At 45.2% G+C, this 23,563-nt stretch overlaps 1 protein-coding gene across 2 annotated transcripts in view; it reads right to left on the bottom strand.

The window, feature by feature from the left end:
• Positions 1-1,349: 1,349 nt before the first annotated feature.
• LOC126252953 (uncharacterized) overlaps positions 1,350-23,563 on the bottom strand; it is a 46,059-nt gene continuing 23,845 nt past the window's right edge. The window contains exon 4 of one of the 2 annotated variants that reach the window (XR_007545869.1): positions 1,350-1,948. The gene's annotated coding sequence lies outside the window, so the exon portion shown is untranslated. Of the gene's footprint in view, positions 1,949-13,569; positions 13,637-23,563 lie in introns of those variants that run through there. The other variant, XR_007545870.1, reaches the window with a different exon arrangement.

The following is a 23,563-nucleotide window of genomic DNA, read 5'->3' as shown; positions in this document are numbered from 1 at the left end:
AATTCAGGGAGATATAAAATGAACCACATAGTGTTGCAGACGCCTAGGTGAGGAGACTGACACCGGTTGGCCATGTCTATAGTAGACGTGGGGGGTGGGAGGGGAAAGGGGGGGAGAGGGGTGGGAGGGAGGGAATCAAAATTGATAGAAGCAACAGAGAAGAAACCAGGACGAAAATCTTTCGGCAGAACACAAACAAGATGTAGGTACCCTGCGCCAAAGGATCTTCAGCCACGTAGAGCTAGGGAAGAAGATGCGGAGGACGAACGCTGTGAAGAAGGTTACTTGACGCGGTCAAAAATCGACTGTGGACTGCGGGGCCAGGAGAGTAAGAGTAAGTAATTACTTAACATCGGTGCATTAAAATACGTAGACGCTACCACATACAAATAAACAGAAAATTGAGAATGAAGAGTAAATTAGAAAACTGAGGCACTGGTTTTACGGTTTGGTCGCAGTTAATTTTGTCTCATCAGCTAGCTTCTATCTTTATAACCGAGTCCTTTGAAAATATATTCACAGAGATTACAAAGGGATTTCACAGCCAGATATTGTACACCATATCTCTTTCCCAGTTTTATCTCAGCTACTTTACAGAGTTCTAGCCCTGGAAGGATGATGGCTGGATTCCACCACGACAGTACCGTGTTCCTTGTTATAGGGAGCGCTGTTTCGTTTCAAAAGAAAAAAAAAAAACGAGCAGCTCTGGCTCCTGTATCACTGCAGTTACATGAACGTAACACAAAAACTGGGCTACGCCTTGTGCAACCAAATCCTAATTATAACACCTATTCGACTTAAGATGACGGCCTTAAATGGAAGGTAAAGAAGTTATTTATTTGGGCCAAATTTACTGCTACTAGAAATTTCGACCCACGTGGACTTCTGGGAAAATACGTATACGCATCCCACCAGTCCAAGTAAAACGAAATTCAAAGCTATAGACAGTGAAATTCCCACGAGGAATTTCATCTGACTGGGGAAGACAATATTTGCTCGTATTTTCAGAATCAATACTTGTTGTGCGTCCTATATCCAGAGTATTAGTGGATACAGGATCTGACCACGGAATACTTTGCTTGCTTCGGCAGGTTAGGAAGCGTGAGATGACGAAAGCATGCGTACATTTGGTACTAGAATTTGTTTAGCCAGATAGGGCTGAGAAGTGTGAAGACACTCTCAATCAGATCCGTTGTAGGTAAGTCAGGGACTCCTGCCGTATGTCGCATGACCTCAGAACACAGAATCTGGGTTATATGCATGATTTGGAAGCACAAGAATATCTTTCCAGACAAATTACATAACTGAGGAAACGTACGCGTATACTCCGGCAGTCAAAACGCTTTAAATGAGATTTCGAAAAGTTTCAATCTGTGCATTATTTTAAAATGCTTGTATTTCGAGGTGGCACTGCCTAACATGGCTCTGTGGCTCATGTTTTCTCTGTTGGTTTGTCCTCTTTCCAATCAAATTCGGGCAGTAAGTTACTTCTTTTTCTGGAAAAGGTAACCCTCCAGGAGACTTTACAAGAGAACAAATTGCGACACTTCAGAAACATGATAGCTCTGGAAACAGAACAGATGACATCCGTATCCTTCAATTCCGGACACGACTGCTTGGCAAGACTGTCTAAATAGCAGCGAGCATCATGCAAACTGTGTGTCGTAGTACATGGGACGTCCTGACAAATGCTGAACGAGCTGACAGCGATCCAGGAAGAGAGGCAGAGGTGTGCACGCCAGGTCGCTGGCCACAGGGATGTTGGGAGACCTCGGCGGCACGTCGTTTCGCAGCTGCACGCGGCTCTGCTTAGGCGGCTCCATGGTCTCTGGCGGCAGGTCTTCCAGTGGACAGGTGGGATGGTCCAGGACGTTCATCAGGAGCTCCAGGAAGCCAGTGTCCGCGGAGAGCGTAGCGTTGCATCTGCTCTGCAGCTACCACTCCTCACCTACCAAACAACAACAGCAAAGTAGGTGGTGCTCATAAGCTAAAGGCAGCTCAGCGGAACAACAACAGCAAGTAGATGGTGTTCGTACACTAAAGGCACCTCAACTCACGATCTCCTCTGGAGGATAAGACTGGGTGATGTTTAAATAAATCGATGATCGATGATTAGATGATGATTAGATTAGGTCACAACCAACAAATATCCAACCCGGTATGAAGTAAAACGAAATGCCATCAGAAATATAACAAGTCTGAAAGATGTCAGATATTCATTGAATGAATACTACGTGAGTCTGTGTATGTCCCTCTTCTCAGAGATTGTTGCGGGAATCGGCTGTTCAGTATAGAATAACAAATCTAACACGTTTCAGCCGTCTAACTTTTTAACAGTTATTTCATTTGGCTAGCAGTTTCGGCTATTTACTACGCCGTCCTCAGGCCCTCTTGGTCGAGCGGTAGCGTTCTCGCTTCCCGTGCCCGGGTTCCCGGGTTCGATTCCCGGCGGGGTCAGGGATTTTCTCTGCCTCGTGATGACTGGGTGTTGTGTGTTGTGCTTAGGTTAGTTAGGTTTAAGTAGTTCTAAGTTCTAGGGGACTGATGACCATAGATGTTAAGTCCCATAGTGGTCAGAGCCACTTTTTCAGGCCCTCTGACGAACGTGTAGGATGATTCCGACCTCAGGCCCCTACTTTGTCCGGGGGTTGGAATCTTCCTCCACATCGGTCAGGGGACCTGAAGGTACCGTAGTAAATCGCTGAAACTGGTAGCCAAATAAAATTTACGGTCTGTAAATTAGACGGCTGAAACTTGTCTGATTTGACATTCACTATGTGAGTTTATTTCATATATAGAGTGAGAAGCACTGCCCCCTCCTGACATCGTAAAATTGAGGAAATAAATAAGTTTTATTGGTATCTTTGCTTTGAAGCCGACAAGAATCATTGTTGTTAGTTTTGTAGTGTTTTGTTTCAGCGTTGCATTGTCTCGAAATGGTTCAAATGGCTCTGAGCACTATGGGACTTAACATCTGAGGTCATCAGTCCCCTAGAACTTAGAACTACTTAAATCTACCTAACCTAAGGAGGTCAACACATATCCATGCCCGAGGCAGGATTCGAACCTGCGACCGTAGCGGTCGCGCGGTTCCAGACTGAAGCGCCTAGAACCACTTGGTCACACCGGCCGGCCATTGTCTCGAGTTGTGGAGCTAAGGCGACACAGTTACACTGTAAAAGAGCTATTAGCGGCGTGTGCGTGGCGGTCGAATGTCCACGTATAGGGCAAATAGTGACTAAGATAACGAGAGCATTTGCCATGGTCCACCTCGTAATACAAGCCAGCTGGATTGAGAGGGATATGTTGTCTTTTCAGGCTTGTCAAAGACATGCCACTTGTTGGACGTGTGGTGCCTCCATCAGCGACAAAGCCTGCTGCAGAGAGGATACTCCCAGGCCGGCCACAGTGGCGCGCTGTGAAATGTCAGAGGAAGCAAGATTCAGGCTCCTCTACGACTGCCGTGAACGTGGACGTGTATTCTTTCTGTGTCGATCGTAGAGTAAAGCGCATGTTATGCCATCGTGTCATCGCAACGCGCTACCTTTAACCCATATCTGGGTAAAACCTACTTCGGTGACCAACGACGACAACGTACGGCTCTTCTGAACGACAGTGGAGCCATCTCGCAACTTAATTACTTATTCATTAACATTACAGAGTGACCCATCACCTTGGTAACTGTAGTCCACCTGCTTAGCTGGGTAGTAACGTGCTTGCCTCCCGTGCAGCGGGCGCGGTTTCGATACCCGGCCGTGTTGGCGATTTTCTCCGCTCGTGGATTGGGTGTTACGTTGTCCTCATGATCATTCCAGCCTCATTACCGGCACGCAAATCGCCCAGTGTGGCGTCGGCTGATATAAGACTTGCACTCGGCGGCCGAACTTCCCCGGATGGGGCCTCCCGGTCAACAATGCCATAACGCTCATTTCATTTGGGTAACTATAATTGGTCGTTTGCTACTGCAAACTAGACAAATTTCAGAATTTTAGTACTTTTCTTGTTTTTCATACAATTAAATTGTTAATTAAGAAAGAAAAATAAGACACAAAAACGCAAGATACAAAAATTAGAACTGGGGGAAGTTACTATACTCTTAAGAAGAAAATAGTACTCGAAAGAAAAAATCTAGATAGGAAACGAGGTCCCTTTACCAAGCTGTTTAGAGTGGGAGGGCTTCGAGCCTATCTCACCTGAATTAGCATATTCTGTTCTACTATAGTTACTAGTATGTGAATGTAGGTTTTGGTATTACCTCTACGCGGTTTGTGTTTAAGGCATGACAGTACTATTTGTTACTACTGTTGCCTCCTCCACTTGATCGCGCCATAAGCAGGAGAGGAGCCTTTTGTGTTTGTCCTGTTTACGTCTTATTACACTGCATTTGTACGTTTATGCACAATTTTATAATGTTCACACGTGTTTCGGTTTGAATCTTATACATTTCACAAATTACACATTTACATGTTTGAAAATAATCATCCAAAGAACTAAATAATTACTTGTTTTACTTGCACAAACAAGAAAATTCGTTGTTTTATTTCTGTTACTAACTTATTTCTAAATTTCATGTTTGTATTACTTGTACTATTTCTGCAGTTGTGTATCTGTTACTATGTTGTGCATGTAACTGGTGATATTGGAGTGTTCATATCGTCATCTGTATCTATATGTTCATCTGTTTCCATAACAGTGTTTGGATCTCTGTTATCCCATGCATCATGTTGTGGTTTAGGGTGAGTTACGGGTCGAGATCTTACACATGGTCGTTGCTGCTTATAGGCCTTGTTTAGCGCTCTTGATATTTCATCAGTGATGCGGTTAAGCATGCTCCAGTTATCCGGGTCTCGCAAAGCTTGTTCTAAGTCTTCGATTTCTGAGGAGGAGGAGGAGAGTAGTGTTTAACGTCCCGTCGACAACGAGGTCATTAGAGACGGAGCGCAAGCTCGGGTGAGGGAAGGATGGGGAAGGAAATCGGCCGTGCCCTTTCAAAGGAACCATCCCGGCATTTGCCTGAAGCGATTTAGGGAAATCACGGAAAACCTAAATCAGGATGGCCGGAGACGGGATTGAACCGTCGTCCTCCCGAATGCGAGGCCAGTGTGCTAACCACTGCGCCACCTCGCTCGGTTCGATTTCTGACGTCGGCCTTAGATGTGTGAGGGGGCCACATTTTAGTGTCATGTGTTCGGAGGATACATGTCGCCCGCATTCACACATATCACTTTGGCTAAGGCTAAAGCGGTGCCAGTGGGTGCGGTACGGGCCATGACGCGTCAGGAAGTGTACCATACGGCGACTTGTGTCAGCGTGTCTGAGTATCAACCGTTCCCGTATGTTTGGGAAGAAGGAGAAAACCCGAAAGGCCCTTGTCAGATGTTTCCTATTCTTTTTGCCATGTCTCAACTTTCCAAAGGTGTAATTGGCGTTTAGCTCATGTACTTTATCCACTCTTCCCCTTTTCAGCCAGAATGCTGTTCCTCTAAATGATTATGTCAATAGAGTACGTTGCAAGTACAACGAAACTACTGCAACTACTGTCGCCAACAACATATTCCTATGTGAAGACAGTGACTTTCGCACGGATGAGTTTAGTGCTTCGCAGCGAAATATTGAGCACCGCCACTATTCGAGGAGCCGGTTGTAGACCCTACAGTTTGGAACCGCGCGACCGCTACGGTCGCAGGTTTGAATCCTGCCTCGGGTATGGACGTGTGTGATGTTAGTTAGGTTTAAGTAGTTAGGTTTAAGTAGTTCTAAGTTCTAGGGGACTGGTGACCTCAGAAGTTAAGTCCCATAGTGCTCAGAGCCATTTGAACCATTTTTGAACTATTCGAGGAGGAAAATGTTCACTCTCCTTAACAGCGCAGCCTCATCTGTGCTAACAGTACTACCTCTGTTACAGAACATTTTCCTACAGATGGTGTCATGGGTGATTTCGTATCCAGAACAGTGCACCAGCTTCTTGGGCATGCGCTTTCTCGGATCGCCGATGCCGGCCGATGTGACCGAGCAGTTTTAGGCGCTTCAGTCCGATAGCGCGGTACTGCTGCGGTCGCAGGTTCGAATCCTGCCTCGGGCAAGAATGTGTGTACTGTCCTTAGGTTAAGTTAGGTGTAAGTAGTTCTAAGTCTAGGGGATTCATGACCTCAGACGTTAAGTCCCATAGTGCTTAGCGCCATTTCAATCGCCGATGCTGACGTGCCTACATCCCCGCATCCAACCTCAGTCCACCCGACCGCGTTGCATCACGTGCTCCATTGGGTTGGACAACTTCCGGATACTGCTAATGACCACACCCACGCCGCATACGATAATTGCGAACTTAGCCGTTGTGCCTCTCCGAACAACGTCCTGGCCGTCAGTACAACCCATGCACCAACGACTACGCCTCTTGTTATGGTTCCGCCCAGACCAACCTGCGATGTGGCTCGTGGTCGCTGAGTACATTCAGGCCTCCCACGGTATCTCGGACGACAATGTAAAACTGGGTGCTTTGCTCAGCCGCCTCGGTGAAGAAGCTAACGTAATCAGTGACATTATTCTGGATCTCCCGCGTAACATTAAATGCAACGCCACGAAGTCTGCACTACTCAAATGCCATTCACGGACACCGGAGCAACAGTTATTTATATTTGTTGGTTCTATCTCGTGAGATTTTTTTTAAATAAATTAAAAACTATTATCATTTATTTATATTTGTTGTTTAAAATTTTAGTTTTATTCTAATTTTTGTTGGTTCTATCTCGTGAGATTTTTTTTTAATTAATTAAAACCTTTCTTCCCAAAAAAAAAATATATTATCAGCTACTGAATCATCTACGACGAACGCCTGGGGAAAAGGACGTGTATTAAAACAAGTCATATAGGATGAATACCTGAGGAACAGGGCTTGGTATCAACGTTCGATACCACACTTGTCAGGGGTTGCAGTTATCGACCGCGGTCCGTATTAGTATCGTCGGACCCGCGAGTCGTGACCAGCGCCGCCAGCGCCGCTCAGCGGCTTGTATCAAGTTTCTAGCGAGCTCTCGTCCACTCACTAGTAAAGTAGCATAGCCTTCAGCTGATAGGAACCAACCTCTAACAAGGCGCTTAATAACGTATGGCCTAGGTGAGGCCTTAATAATTATATGTATACAGCCAAGAAGAATCCTGTACAACCAGTTAAGTACAATATACACTCCTGGAAATTGAAATAAGAACACCGTGAATTCATTGTCCCAGGAAGGGGAAACTTTATTGACACATTCCTGGGGTCAGATACATCACATGATCACACTGACAGAACCACAGGCACATAGACACAGGCAACAGAGCATGCACAATGTCGGCACTAGTACAGTGTATATCCACCTTTCGCAGCAATGCAGGATGCTATTCTCCCATGGAGACGATCGTAGAGATGCTGGATGTAGTCCTGTGGAACGGCTTGCCATGCCATTTCCACCTGGCGCCTCAGTTGGACCAGCGTTCGTGCTGGACGTGCAGACCGCGTGAGACGACGCTTCATCCAGTCCCAAACATGCTCAATGGGGGACAGATCCGGAGATCTTGCTGGCCTTCTAGAGCACGTTGGGTGGCACGGGATACATGCGGACGTGCATTGTCCTGTTGGAACAGCAAGTTCCCTTGCCGGTCTAGGAATGGTAGAACGATGGGTTCGATGACGGTTTGGATGTACCGTGCACTATTCAGTGTCCCCTCGACGATCACCAGTGGTGTACGGCCAGTGTAGGAGATCGCTCCCCACACCATGATGCCGGGTGTTGGCCCTGTGTGCCTCGGTCGTATGCAGTCCTGATTGTGGCGCTCACCTGCACGGCGCCAAACACGCATACGACCATCATTGGCACCAAGGCAGAAGCGACTCTCATCGCTGAAGACGACACGTCTCCATTCGTCCCTCCATTCACGCCGGTCGCGACACCACTGGAGGCGGGCTGCACGATGTTGGGGCGTGAGCGGAAGACGGCCTAACGGTGTGCGGGACCGTAGCCCAGCTTCATGGAGACGGTTGCGAATGGTCCTCGCCGATATCTCAGGAGCAACAGTGTCCCTAATTTGCTGGGAAGTGGCGGTGCGGTCCCCTACGGCACTGCGTAGGATCCTACGGTCTTGGCGTGCATCCGTGCGTCGCTGCGGTCCGGTCCCAGGTCGACGGGCACGTGCACCTTCCGCCGACCACTGGCGACAACATCGATGTACTGTGGAGACCTCACGCCCCACGTGTTGAGCAATTCGGCGGTACGTCCACCCGGCCTCCCGCATGCCCACTATACGCCCTCGCTCAAAGTCCGTCAACTGCACATACGGTTCACGTCCACGCTGTCGCGGCATGCTACCAGTGTTAAAGACTGCGATGGAGCTCCGTATGCCACGGCAAACTGGCTGACACTGACGGCGGCGGTGCACAAATGCTGCGCAGCTAGCGCCATTCGACGGCCAACACCGCGGTTCCTGGTGTGTCCGCTGTGCCGTGCGTGTGATCATTGCTTGTACAGCCCTCTCGCAGTGTCCGGAGCAAGTATGGTGGGTCTGACACACCGGTGTCAATGTGTTCTTTTTTCCATTTCCAGGAGTGTATATTACTTTTTACCAACGACTTCTAATTATTTTAGTCGTTGCAGATCCAGACCATGCAGCCAGCACCTTATCGACGTTACTGACAAACCTGCTGTGATTTATATGCTTCTATTTAGCATTGGCCACCTGTCAACATTGGCGACGACTCGTTCGTCTCGTCATCATAACACAGGACACCTTCACTACTATGTCGCCGATTGTGTACAATATCATCTAGTAATTGAGAATTCTCTGTTCAAGAATCACAGGAGGAGGAGGTATACCTGGAAAAGGCGGCTCATACGGGAAGATTTCAGTTAGATTACATCATGGCCCACGGAACGGGAGAGACGTAATCGTTCCTTTCCCTCGTGTTCAAAGAGAAACTGTCCAACCCGTTGTTGGTCAGGCGCAGAGGTGTGAAGACGATCGCAGGAGCGATGAACCGCGGCACTCCCGGAGGGGAAGGGGGGGGGGGGGCGACAGGGGAAACTCAGTGACTAGCCACAGTGTCTGATGCGGAATATCTGAGGAACTAGTATTTGTCGTTACTACACGTTAGTTTTCTCTTGTCCTTGGGGTAAGCTCTACAGACGTAAGAAAACCGCGGTCAGCAATGTTTGAAACTGGAAGAATTTAGACAGATATTTATGGAAGAATTACCTGACAGTGACGTGGAGTAACTCGTTGCACCTTGCCTTTCTTGGTTCCCACAGCTACTTTCGTGCCTCGCTCAACAGTGCTATTTTGTAAGAAAAGTGCGATATATCACAGTTGACACACGAGGTGTATTGTATCGTGGTCTAAGTAAAATCCCATTATGTGCAAGAGTTGGAAACGAACCCGTCTCATGTTATATGGGCCTGGATGTCAGCACGACACCTGTTCGAAACACAGTTTTGAACGGAAATTTTTATTTGGACATATTGCAACTGTCTTTTGTAATTTAGCTCAAAGACAAGTCACTCACGGATAGTGGGTCGTTGATGTAGAACGTAGCTCCAAAACACATTTCACACATTTCAGGTGGGTGAGTTTTCTAATGAACAATTCCGCCCTGAATTGGACATGGTTTACGAAAATTTCGAGCCCCATCTTTTATCTTTATTATAAGTTGTGTTTTAGTTAATCTAGTATTGTCCACTGTGCAAGTGTGCTGGTAGAACTTGTAACGTCTTCTACAAATTGCATCAGTGGACTTGCCTAATGCTGTGTTTAGGTCTGTAGTTTCCCTTTTAAGGCATACACCATTTATGTTAATGGGACAATAAATTAGATTTTTTTCCTTGTTTCCTTTCCAGTTTCATCTATTTTTGACTGCTTTCCTAGAGATGTATATAATGCTTTAAGCAAAACAAGTGTCGCATTATGAATGCTTATATGGTAGTGATTTCGTGTTATTCTGTACACTTTCTTGAGTTAGATGGCTCTATCTACATTGGCTTTATTGCCTAGTCCTGACGATATCATGATTTCTTCGAGATATTTAAAAGAACACACATATGAAATGGTCCATATTTCCTTTTAAGTGGCGATATTCTGATATTCTTACGAAAATTTCGGCGAAATGGATCTTCTGATATGATATTTGGAGGCCGCCTTCGATGTATCCAGTGTAGCTGCTCTAGGCGTACTAGTCGTAGTGAAAAAAGCTAGATCGTTAGAAAAAGCTAGATTCTTAGATTGTTTGACTCGAGGTCCCGATGTTTATACCTTAGATCTATTTCCTCCATTCTCTAGTGACATTGTCTAACCCTATGTTAAATAGAAGCGGGGAGAGGCCATCTCCTTGTTGGGCTCCTGTACGTAATTCAAAAGACTCACATATTTGTAGAAGGAAAAACAGTCCAAAGTTTGCAAAGTTTTACACCACATGTTATTATGATTTGTAAATGCGAGTCGTCAAGAAACTAGTCATTGAATGAATAAAAATTAAAAATTGACAACTTTAGACTGGTTTTTCGTTCTACTGATTAACAGAAGTTGTAGATCCAAGCTACTCCAGCATCCTGAAAGTTCATAGACTCGTGTGTTTCACCGAAAAACTTCATTTGATATGTTGAGTCTGTGTTGCAATGTACTCATAAAAATAACAGCAACAATAACAACTAATATAGCACCAAGAAATGTTAAGAATAAAATATATGACAACCAACAACTTTCCGTTATTGTTCCTGTTATTAATCCGACAAGGAAGGTTTGAAGGATAATGAAGAGTATTACTGATACTGGGTGTCTTAATTTAATAAAATTAATATTTATTACATTTGTTAGTCATATAATTATTATTTTGGTCATTTCAGTGATAATAATAATGATAATAATATGAATAAGAATGCTATTTCAGCTGTATCCGCAGGTTAACGATCGCCATAAAACCAAAATGGCCATGTGCAAAAGCGACCGAAGACTTTCCGATACAAGCAATGACCCCCATTCGGGCAGCGGCCTTGTTAAGGGGAGCCGGAAGTGCCTATGCAGCCCATGTTAAAATCATTAAGTTTGAGGAACATTTATGAATAAACTACCAAATAGAAAAATTTGAATTTTTTTTTTACATATAGAGTGGTTTAGTATTGAAGTTATGACAGAGCGATTTTGGAGTATCTTTTCTAGTTTTCTTCCAATTATTTTTTTTATTAATAACCCAAATTTTCTTACAAATAATTGCTTTATAATTAAACTGAAATGAAACTACTGAACATATTGCCAAATGGCTGTGTTACAATGTAAGTTTGACCACTAGGAGTGCTGTATAAAAATTTCATCTCTCTAGCTTGTTTGGATTTTGAGAAAATGTTCCTTATATTCGAAAAATTCTCATTTACGGGAAATGGCTATCAAAGTTTCTCAATACATTTCTGCACTATAGGATGGATTATCAGGGTCTTCTTCTTCATCGTCCAAAAGCTTCCTCTTCTGTCTTCTTTTCTGGCCTGTTGTTCCATCATGCTTCATATGCCTTTCTCTTCTTTCTGCTCCTCTTATCCTTTCTCTGTCAATATTTCTTAGTGCTTGTACAGTGTTCACCCCAGCTGTAAATCCTAATGCCTTCAGAACTTCACACTTCACACTGTTCACTTGGTTGTAGGTTGCTATTGCATCATAAATGCCAAAGTGCAGTGTTTTTATACTTACAAACACCCTTTTAGGAATCACTTTCCAAATCAAATTGTTTATGCTCTCATTAGGATTCTGCATCTTTCCGTGTAGACATTTGTGTAACAATTCTGGCTGTGCTAAGTCATGAAAAATTGGTTTTATTGCATTTAACACAGCTGCTGGCAAACCATGTTTGTGATCATAGTCCTTTTTTGCATTATATTTGCACCAGGAATCTTTTGGGCACAGGCTGTGTTGAGGGTATTCATTGGAAGAGGCACTATGAAGGAACAATGTCCACATTGCTTTTCGCATGTCACTAACATTACTAGTGTTTTGCCTTATAGCATACCCATAGTATCTCTGTAGACGTTCAATCACCTCATCAGTAAGCCTGCCTCTCCCTCCTATTGTCTTTCCATCACTGAGCTTACTTGAACCCAAAGTTTGTTTGAGCCTTCGAAGCCGTGCACCCATACGCTTTTGCACATGCTCAATGCATTCCAACTTTTCAACTACAAATTCATTTCCATATGGTTTCAGTTCCTCTATAGTCTTGAAACCTTTGGAGTCACCATCCCCAAGGTAGTATTTGTACCTAACGTTGTATCTGGAAACTGAACGTTCAAAAATTTGTTTCACTCCATCCACTTCCATTGCTCCACTTGATCCACTAAAATTTACCTTACAGGTTCCACTGTGCTCTCCTTTGATTTTATTTTTGCACCTACAATGTTTTGATAATATTGCAACATCTATCACTTTCGCACTACCACCACAAGTAGCAGTTACAACCCCATTCCGGGATTTATGACCCCCATTTTGCCAGGAACCATCCAATGCCACTACCAAATCCCTAGAACCATCGTTCATTTCTACAGATTCCTCCACTGCTTCCTTCATGGTTTTCAAAGCCACATCTTCAACAGTTCACAGTAGTACCAAAATTTGCTTGGAGGCGATGGCAGGTTCATAGTACCACAAAACAGTTTACCAGCAGCAGACCCTTTTCCAATGGATCGAAGACCATACAGAAGTCGAACATTCACATCAAACACTCTAGATCGTCCATTTTCACCAAAGAGACTGGCATGTGAATTGTAGAAAGTCACTTGATACTTGCAACATGCACAGATTATCTTCATCTCACAAGCTAAACCAAAGTGCTTTGTTATCTCTAGTCCCACTCCTACACTTGAACACATTTTGCACAGAACACTTTCTTTCAGCACAGAAGATAATAATCCAATATTCAGTACTTGGTTAATATCATCACTGTCACTAACATATTCACGAAATCTGTCACTTCCACCAGTCAGTTTCTTGCTAGAAGGTGTCACAGGGCTATGGCCAGCCATGTGTTGCTTAGCAGAAGAACGCACTGTTTCAGTAATTGTAGTATCGCAACTTGGTATTAGTGTTAATTTTCTTTTCCCTACGTTCTTCCTCTTCTTATATACACAGTTACTAAAACGTGGCATCGTAACCAGAACAACGCTTTACACAAGAATTATAATACTACTAACAACAGGCGCAACACTGAACTAATTCGAAACGGTAAACAGCAAAGAGACGATGTTCTGCGCTCTTAGCGCTTCATTTGTCACAGAAAACAATGTAGCAAACCCTTGCACACTCGCTGTATGCGTAACATAAGGCGCTGTATGCGTAACAGGCCGAGAAAATCCCAAGCAGTTCACCAGGAAGTCACGAGAGGGTGTTAGATGCATTCAGCGGCCGCCCATTTCCTCTGCAGGCGTGGGGGAAAATGGTAATAACTCCACTTCTAGGGCGAGTAGAACAATAATTCAAAGTTTACATTGAAGAGGAATGTTCCAATTAATTTTCGGTAGCAAAAAAAAAAAATTGTCATTTTTTGGATTTGACCACCTCCGGCTCCCCTTAAAGAGAGTGGAGGATCACACTGAAGTTCGGAGCACCCTCTTGCGCCTGGGATGGGTAACTGCCCCTAAAGATCGGAAGAATCAGCAATCATTGTCAATGGCCTGAGTATGCAGAAGGCAGTGGACACGTCTTTAATGAAGACATAACGCAGTCCACAGGAGATGTGGCCAGTAATTTAAAAAGTGTCTTTATGATCTCTCCGTTGGCAAAAGATTCCGAATTCGCCCACAATTCCCGTCTCTGTGAGTGGACTGCCAAGAGAGAGGCTTTCGGGAGAAAAGTTGGATAAGCATCAAAACAAGCTGGAGTGTTGAATGTAAGAAGTCTTCATATGGTAGAAAAACTAGAAAACCTAAAAAGGGAAATGCAAAGGCTCAGCCAGAGAAGTGAAATGAAAGGAAAATATGGGTTTCTGGGCACATAAAGTAGTGTAATATCAACAGCATCAGAAAATAATGTTACAGGCGTAGGATTCGTGATGTACAGGAAGGCAGAGCAGAGGGCGAGTTTCTGTGGATAGTTCATATGTTGGGAATCTCGCACTGCTTTTTAATCTAAGCTCATAAGAGGTGTAAGGCATCGTGGTCTTCTGACCTTCATTGCTTACATATTCCGCTCTCACAATCATATTCTGCACATCAAGACGCTTCATTCGAACCCAAACTCGATAAGATAAAGTCAATGTTGTAAGAATTAATGTAAACGATATGTAAATAACTAGTAAATCGCAAGTGCACACCGAGATTGAAATATTCGAGGCTGGCGTACACACACACATTCAAGACACGACGGTCGCAGGGGCTTTTAGTTCGGGAGAGGCAAACTGCATGCCGGGGAGCCAGTCCCTTCAGAGGACGAACTAACCTATCTACGTCGGCCTTCGGCCACCCGTGGAGCAGACAGTGTTTGCCCGAGCGCATCTTTACAAATATAGCACGCAGTTTCAGAGGTTTTCACAGGGAGACAGCAAACGCCAAACGCCGATGCTACAGATTTCCGGATTGGTCACCTTAAACAAAACGTCATTCTCCCATTTTAGAAGAGCAATGCTGACTGGCAGACAATATTTCTGACGCCTTAAGCTGAAGGAGTAATGGAAGAGACCGAAAGATATACCCCTTCACGACTGGCATGGAGAGGGGCCGTTCCGTTGTCGTTCTTGGAGCGAGAACAGGTAACGAGAGTGTGTGTGCTTGTAGGTGTACTCAAAGAGCAAGGAACAAGTCTCTCCTCAGTACTTCACTGGGAGAGCACCTCTGTTGAGAGCGAATCGGAGTGCAACTCTAGATTGACTCCTGCGATTATGCGTTTTTCACTGTGATGGCCACTACACTTATTGTTCAATGTGAATGGACAGATAGTTAAACGCCTGTGAGCGAATTTTTTAGTGGCATCGCGGTGGACTGGTTATCTGACTGTTGTACCATGCCAGTAGTTAAACTAGGGGTGAACAGGAGTCCTTGACTTCACGAGGCGTAGGGAGAGTTTGATTGGCGAAGGTCAATCCAGATAGAACGAGAGTTATCTTATTTGTCAGCAGCGAGCGGCACAGACAGCAGTCATCGCAGCTTACGGTATTGTGCGCTACAGCTCTTGCGAGCTCCATATTTCCCTCCACAACAGTACACTTCACTGCATTTCACATTCGACAGCCTCGACCGTACCTAGCAACGTTCTAATGGATTTATTCAAGTTGAATAGGCGTGGCTCTCAGCCATTCTGCCAAGTCAATAACAATCTTAAACTTTGTATAAAAATTTCATCAGCGAATCCTATCCTTAAGAGCTAACTTCACATTGCGAAAAGAACCTGGAAATAACTTGTACAGTTCATAACTGAAAGTGCCATTGTGGTTTCTCAGAATTTTTGCAAAATAAATAATAATTTTCGTTAGTTTCATGTGTTTCTTACACTAACTAGCACTACTCCAGTACCCAAGTATCCCACTAGTTACGTAAGAAATTTTGTGAATTTTTTTGTCATTTCCTTACAGCGGACGACTCCAGAAGATATTTATTGCTGAAAGTTTTTCAGGCATTTCTCTTTAGAACGTTAGGAGTGTCTGTCTGACTTCTGTAATAGTGTGGGGGTTGAAATTGCATATTGCAGGAGCCACAGGGTAAAGGGTACATCTCAGATTAATCCGTTGTGCAGAATGACAGAATAGCACCCATACACTCACAGAGGTAATGACCTCGGTTTCTACTGCTGTAACACAATGCACGAGTACTAAATACAGGAGAACCAAAGGGAAAAAATATGAATGGAGACCAAAGTGCTCAGATTAGAAAGGATGGCAGACATGGATGTAATTTTTCACCCCTTGTAATCAATCTGTATGTAGAAGAAGCAATGACGGAATTAAAAGAAAGTTTCAAAAGTGGGGTTAAGATCTATGTTGAAGGATACGAATAATAAGATTCGTTTATGACGTCCCTGTTCTCAGAGAAAGTGAAAAAGAGCTGTAAGACCTGTTGAACGAAATGAAAAGGCTAATGACCACACAATTTCGACTGAGAGTCTACCGAAGAAAGACGAAAGTAATGAAGAGCAGCAGATATTTGATTAGTGATAAACTTAACATCAAAACTGGGGACGGCGAAGTAGATGGATTGAAGGAATTCTATTAACTTGTAAGTAAAAGATAGATGACTGACGAATTAGGGAAGACATTAGAAAGCAGACTAGTACAGGAAAAGAGATCATTTCAGTCCAAAAGAAGTTATCTGTTAAATAACGAATGAAATTTCTGAATTAAACGTTCCATGTAAGGCAGCATTTAAAAATCAGTCTTTAATAATTGAAAACCTGCCCAGTACTGTAAATGAAGAAAGGGCTGAAGTGAATGAGCAGGTGGACGAAATGGAAAAGATCCAACGATTTAATATTCTTCGTAGAAGCTTATTTTAGTAACGCTCAAGGAGTGCAAACAGAACTTGCGGAAAGAGTGAAAGTAGTAGAGATTAACGTAGCTTCTTCACATGCTGTTGTGTTTCAAACCAAACAACGAGTAAGCAGACAATTAAATGACATAGATTTTGTTTAGCACACAACTCGTTTCAGGCTTGTGCATTCATGTACGTCTCCACACCAAGTGCTGGAGATCACTGTTTGGATCAGAAACAAATAAGCTGACGATGATTATTAGACAGAAATGAAACATCTGGAAGTGGCTACGTGACAAGATCTAAACGGAGATAATGTAGTTAAGGGACGCAAGTCACGGGTTTAGGCATTGTAATTACACAATTTTGCACCTTACAATCAATGGGGTGTGCGACCTCCATGATGATATATTTTTAACAGTCTTTTCAGCGTGTATTCCCAAAAGGATGGTCAACTGGACGGAAAATCAAATTTGTTTTTGGTTGTTTAAGAGGCAATGTGGCGCAGTGAGGAGTTTGGAGATTCGTGCAATAAGACAGTTACAAAAAAAAAAAATAGTGAATTTCAGGGAGCGTTTAAAAATCCATTTTGGTCAGAGCGTGCCCAACGTAAATTAAGTTTTGAAATTCTGGGTCCTGTAGGATATAGCCTACTAGTAGATACGGTGAACTTATTCTGAAAGGTGTACGTATTTGGTTAAACATTTAGATGATCCTTTAAGTTCCAAGCATATTTTACATATTTTACTGAGTCGATTTCTACATTTGGTCAGAGAAAAAGTCATTATTAGAAACCTCACTGATGCACAAGGTTTGCTAGGCTCTTTAGACTGTTTAGACTGTTTAGAAAGAAGCAGACTAGTCGGAGAAATCTATGGAGGGAGAGCTACTAGGAATAGATATTTCGTGAACCTAGGTGGGAAGAATCTCTGCTCTAAGAGAGACTTAAATGGATTTTATAACCACCAGGAAGATGCTACTAACAGTATAGATGTTAAATAAAATAGTAAAAATCCGTATTGGAGAAACTGGAGACCGGTGGTAACAATGGCCTTTACCAATAAGGGAGAGATAAGGAGATAATGGAGTACGAAAGAAAGCGGGAAAACTAGACGTAGTCAGGGGAGTGTCCCTGTCGTCGATCAGAACTCAATTAGGGGCAATGATACGTGAATGTGGGGTGATGTAGTATTCATACGATGACGGTGATTTATGGTTGGAGAAACTCAGTTGACAGCTTGGGAGAGTAAGGCAGCCTATGGTCTGGTGAAGGTAAATGGAGTACAGGAAACAGCGGTGTACAAACAAGTATTTTGAGCTATCCGGGTGTCTTAATACTACTGGTGACTACCTTCGGAAAAAGAGAATTAACTAGAGGACAAGTATTGAGTAATATGAATATGAATGAACAAGAAATGATTCATTATTTGTGATTATAAGAAATTTGTCTGTTCCTGCTTTGCTTAGAACTGATGTCAAATTACTGCGTGAAGCTGAATGTTAGTAATCGTATGCTTAAAGTAAAAGGCAGCGCAGGATTAGCCGAGCGTTAGGCTGCCTTCGGCGGTGCTACGGCACGGACGTCTGTTTACGTCCCTGCCGGGGAAGTTCGCTCTCGCGCAGTTGTTTACCTCTTCGGCGTACCCACGCGTTTAGACGACTCGATATAGAATGGCACATGCATACCGAAGGTCAACTCTCAAGATTAGTTTTTCGAATGAATATGCGAGACCGAAAGCCTACGAAATCGAAAGGTTCCTAAGAGACGAAGTTAAACTTGACTACAACGAACTTATCGGAATACACCTCTCCATAGTGAGCAGTGTCGTGTACGTCAAGCTGATTAACGATGTAGTATGTGACAGAATCATCCGAGATACTAAACATGGACTCAAATTTCGTCACTCTGATGGACATGTTGGAGAAGTAACTATTGATCACGCAGGACTGGGCTTACGATACATACGTATTTTCGAACTTCCCTTCGAGGTTCCGTCTGACTTGGTCATTGACGCCTTACGCCCATATGGAAGAGTGCTTAGCCACGTTGAGGAAAAATGGTCCAACTTCACGACTTACCCCGTTCTCAATGGGGTGCGTCAAATCAGAATAGAACTGACACAACATGTACCCTCGTACTTGTTCATCGGCGGATGTAGAGCTATAGTCATCTACGATGGACAACCCAAAACATGCTCAGGTTGCGGGAAAGAGGGCCACGTCCGTTCCGAATGTATGCAGCGGAGGATAGTGCAAGTTCCAAACGGCGAACCCGTGCCTCCGTCCACGTTGACGCCGCCGAGACTAACGTATGCTGACGCGTTTCGAACAGATCCCATCCCGAAGAATGACCAGATACAGAATCCTGACAGTTTACGGCAACCGGCTGCAGCAGAGACCGTCTCCAGTGACGACGACGCCCTTAACCGAGCGGAAAGGATCGGTAGGAGGTATGGAAATTGATCCTGCTGTTGTGCCGACAGCTGCTTTCGTCCCTGAGCACCGAGAGTCACTTCCGCACTCGGATACGGAGGCGCACACGCGCAAACAACGATCGCCGAAGGGCCACAAGAAATGACGGTTAGCGCCGTCGGATACCTGCTTACTGCAGTCCACGTCAGACGGACTTGTGTGCAACGTCGATACAGTGCATCCTGATGCGCAACGGGAGGTTCTACCTCCCACACAGCAGTACGACGCGAATCATGCTACACAGGGGCTGAATACAGACACACCGGACGGAAAGCCGACGGAAGAAGTCCCTCCACCCACCGCAGCAACGCCACCGCCTTCGGTCAGCCAGGTGGGAGAAACACGACGGGAGCTGGACCTCCAGCACAGGAACTGGGTCGACGAATCCGATACTGACCCACAGACCGACGACGCACCCGCAATGGCGAGTGCTGCGTCCACCGGATGTTAACCACGCAGAAGGTGCAGACTGCCGCGCAGACAGCATGTCACCGGGCAGAAGCACACAACATAAGCGTTCATGTGCGCTTTACGCACTGAGGAACAGCGGCAGGCATACCGAACAGCCTCTATTAATATTAATACGATCAGAACGACTGTCAAATTGCAATTATTACGAGACATGCTGCATGCGTCCGACGTCGACATCATTCTTCTGCAGAAAGTATGTGTTGAGAGCTTTCCCGACCTCTACGAGTACGATTCATATATTACACCTACTACCGACGGCGGCAGCGCAACAGCGATACTTCTACGTAGCGGCATAGTAGCCGAGGACGTGGTGTACCTGCCGTCAGCGCGAGGACTGGCGCTCACAGTGCTGGGAGTACGGGTCGTTAACATTTACGCACCGTCGGGGTCCGACAGACGGCGCGATCGATCCCGATTTTACTCAGAGGAGATTGCAACACTATTCTTAGGACGGTATGAACATGTCTTATTTGGAGGCGACTTCAACTGCGTGCTCGCACCAAGAGATCAACACCCACGTTCATGCCCGGAGCTGCGGCAAGTCATACAGGACATGAATCTCATTGACACATGGGAGACGATACATGGCGACAGACGTGGATACACCTACGTCACGAGTCACTCTGCAAGTCGTCTGGATCGCATTTACGTAACACGTCGTCTCGAACCTGCGATCCTAGTTGCGGAATTGTGGCCTGTCGCCTTTTCAGATCACATAGCATATATATGCACGGTCTCCCTGAGTCGTCAACAAGTGTGGAGGAGTCGCAGTGTTCGGAAACTGAATACAGCACACCTCAGGGAACCTGAGTGCAGACGCTTAATCGAAGACACTTGGCACGTGTATGAACGACGACTCCCGACATATCCGACGACGTTGCAGTGGTGACTGGAATGCGTTAAGCCTTCATTGCGCCGAGCGTTAATTGCATACGGCAGAGAGCAGATGATGTGGAGGCGACACACGACGGAATTTTATTTCACGATGCTCCGCGAACTTTCTGTACAAGCGCCTTCACAGGAGCGTCGTGCCGGTATAAAACGAGCACAGGCCCAATTAATTTCCATAACGCGCCGCCGTCTGGAGGGTGTCGCAATCAGTGCAAGGGCCTTTGAACGAGTCCGTCGAGAATCACCGTCGATGTATCACGTTATCAGAGAAAAACAACGTAGCCGCAGAACCTTAATACAGACGGTCGTACTGCCAGATGGTCGCCGTATGACAACGCAAAAAGACATTGCCAACGCTTTTGTGGAACACTACGGTCACCTCTATGAAGAAGCGGAACACGATCAGGCAGCCTTTCATGAGGTCCGACGAACGCTCTCCGCGATGGCCAACCGGGAGTTAACAGGTGAAGTCACAGTTGACGACGTAATGGAAGCGATTGATAAGGGAGCGTCGCACAAATCGCCGGGGCCCGACGGGTTTCCGTTAGAGTTTTATCGTACATTTAAAGATCTCATGACTCCACGATGGACTGCCATGTACTGCGAATTGATGTCTCCCAACGTTCCTCTTCCACCCTCTTTCGTGGAGGGAATGATCATCCCCATCCACAAACCATCTGGCGGCACAGGGATACAGGCCTACCGGCCACTGACCCTTCTTAACTGCGACTACAAGATCTACGCCAGGATACTTGCAGCACGCTTCAAACGCGTAATACGCCAAGTGATGTCACTCGACCAAACCCAGCTAGGTGGAGATAGCAATATAGAAACGGCACTCAGCGACTACCGCGATGTTATCGCACTGGCATCAACATGTCGTCTCCGGGGTGCATTGGTATCGATAGACTTCGATCGCGCATTTGACAGGCTGAGCCATGCTTATCTCACGGAAGTGATGACGCAAATTAAGTTTCCGGAAAGTTTTGTCACCGTCGTCATGAGACTACTCCACGGAGCCGCATCCAAAGTGCTCATCAATGGACGCTTGGTTGGGCCCATCACCATCTCACGATCGGTCAGACAAGGGTGCCCGCTGTCAACGATATTGTATGCCATCGCTGTCGAGCCGCTGCTCTGCGGGCTCCGCAATCGACTGCAAGGAATGACCATAAGGCACAACAAGTTTATATGCAGAACATACGCGGATGACCTAGTGTTTTTTGCACGGTCAGGCGACGAGGCAAGAGCGGCCTTGCATTGGATTAATTTGTATTGTATGGCTACGGGAAGTCGCCTGAACATGGCAAAGTCGGGAGCGATGAGCATCGGGAGAGGACTCCCGACAGGAAGTGTAGCACCATTACAGCCGATCAACAAGATGAAATGCCTAGGAATTATCTTCACTACAGACGTTCGACGCACGGCGGCACTGAGCTGCAGACATCTTCTGCAAACAATTCGTGCGAGTGTCCGAAGTCACAGGTTAAGGGCACTGGATATGATACAACGGGTCACCTTTGCCAACACTTATCTAGCCTCTCGCATCCCCCACCTGGCACAAGTTCTTCCTATGCCGGTGGTGTTGGCCCGCCGAATCCTGCCGGCACTAGGATATTTTGTGAGCACAGGTCTGCTTTTTAAGGTCGGATACGAAACCCTCACCCTTCCTCGTAGTCGTGGAGGTCTTGGACTAGTCGACGTACGTGACCGAGCAGTGGCTATTTATGTAACCACAATGATAAAGATGTGGGCACGACACCAGACAAGTCTGACGGGCACCTTGATAGACGAACTCGCTCTATCTTCTCGTTCGGCTCCGGTAGCGGTGTCTCACATCTCACCATCGCTTGCCCATATGCGAACCTTTTTTGTGGAACACAGTTATGTACATATGGAACTACCGACTACCAGGACGGCAACGGCACGTGATATATATCACATCTTGACTCGACGACGACCGAATAATGTCGTAGATCATCGCCAACCAACAGTTACGTGGTCAGTGGTATGGCGTACAGTGCACCACCCACACCTTGATACGGGAACGCGCGCACTCTGGTATCAGGTGGTAAATGGGAAATACGTGACTCGTTCCAGGTTGCACACAATTCATATGGCGGACGAGCCACTGTGTCCGCAGTGCAATGTTATAGACACAGAGGAGCATCGCCTGATATGCGGGCCTTCGGCGGACGTCTGGTGTTTGGTCAAAAAAATGATCGCCTTCCTCATTTGGGTGGGGCCGCAAGCAATAGAACCACGGATACTACTTATCCCAGATATGACATATTATCCCCGAACAAGGACAAACGCAGTGACTTGGATTCGAGGTTTGACTGTGCGTTATCTTTTCCGAGACGACAGTAAGAACGTGCTCGACTTTTGGGCCTTACTACAAGAACATCACTCACTGCTTATGAGACATCCGAGATATCGAACATATTACGCAAATTTTTTAGGGAGTGCCTTGCTTGATCCCCCACCCAGTTGGGATGTCCCGGGTAGGAGAATGTAATTATTGTCTATAAGTATCAGAACAAGAAAGCACCAGGACAGTGGAGAGGATCCACAACCAGACGTGAAGACGTACCCGACACCAACGTGAGGTATAACGGGATTAGCGAGGTACACGCCCAAAAGAGGAACGTAGACCGTTATTCATTTGTACTGACAGAAGCAGGATTTTTTTTTCACTCTTATGTACAAAAAAGACCACTTATTTACGTTTCCCAGAAATATTTTATTTAATAAAAGTCATCGTCTTATATTAAAAAGAAATGCTAGTAGCAGTTTATGTTTGTTATTGTTACACCATTATGTAAAAAAAAGAGGTCCACTTATTTACGTTTCCCCGAAATATTTTATTTTATAAAGGCATCGTCTTATATTTTAAAAAAATGCTAGCAGCAGTTTATGTTTGTTATTGTTACACCATAAATAAAATTGTAAGTGAAAAAATAAATAAATATATAAAAGTAATTTTTAAGTCATATGAGTCCCGTGTGTGTGCGTAGGTAGTGCAGCAGCACCTCCTAATTGTTATTTGTAATTTATTTATTTGTTCTACATATTGCAATCTGTTACCTAGATAGTTAACAAAGGCCATAAAGCCATATTTTTGCGGACAGTAAAAAAAAAAAAGCGCTCTAAGGCGCTGCAGTCATGGACTGTGCGGCTGCTCCCGGCGGAGGTTCGAGTCCTCCCTCGGGCATGGGTGTGTACGATTGTCCTTAGGATAACTTAGGTTAAGTAGCGTGTAAGCTTACGGA

Source organism: Schistocerca nitens, chromosome 4 (genome assembly GCF_023898315.1).
Source record: "Schistocerca nitens isolate TAMUIC-IGC-003100 chromosome 4, iqSchNite1.1, whole genome shotgun sequence".
Taxonomy (NCBI): Eukaryota; Metazoa; Arthropoda; class Insecta; order Orthoptera; family Acrididae; genus Schistocerca; species Schistocerca nitens.
Note: the sequence above shows the minus strand (reverse complement) of the source record. Positions and strands in the feature narration are given on the sequence as shown.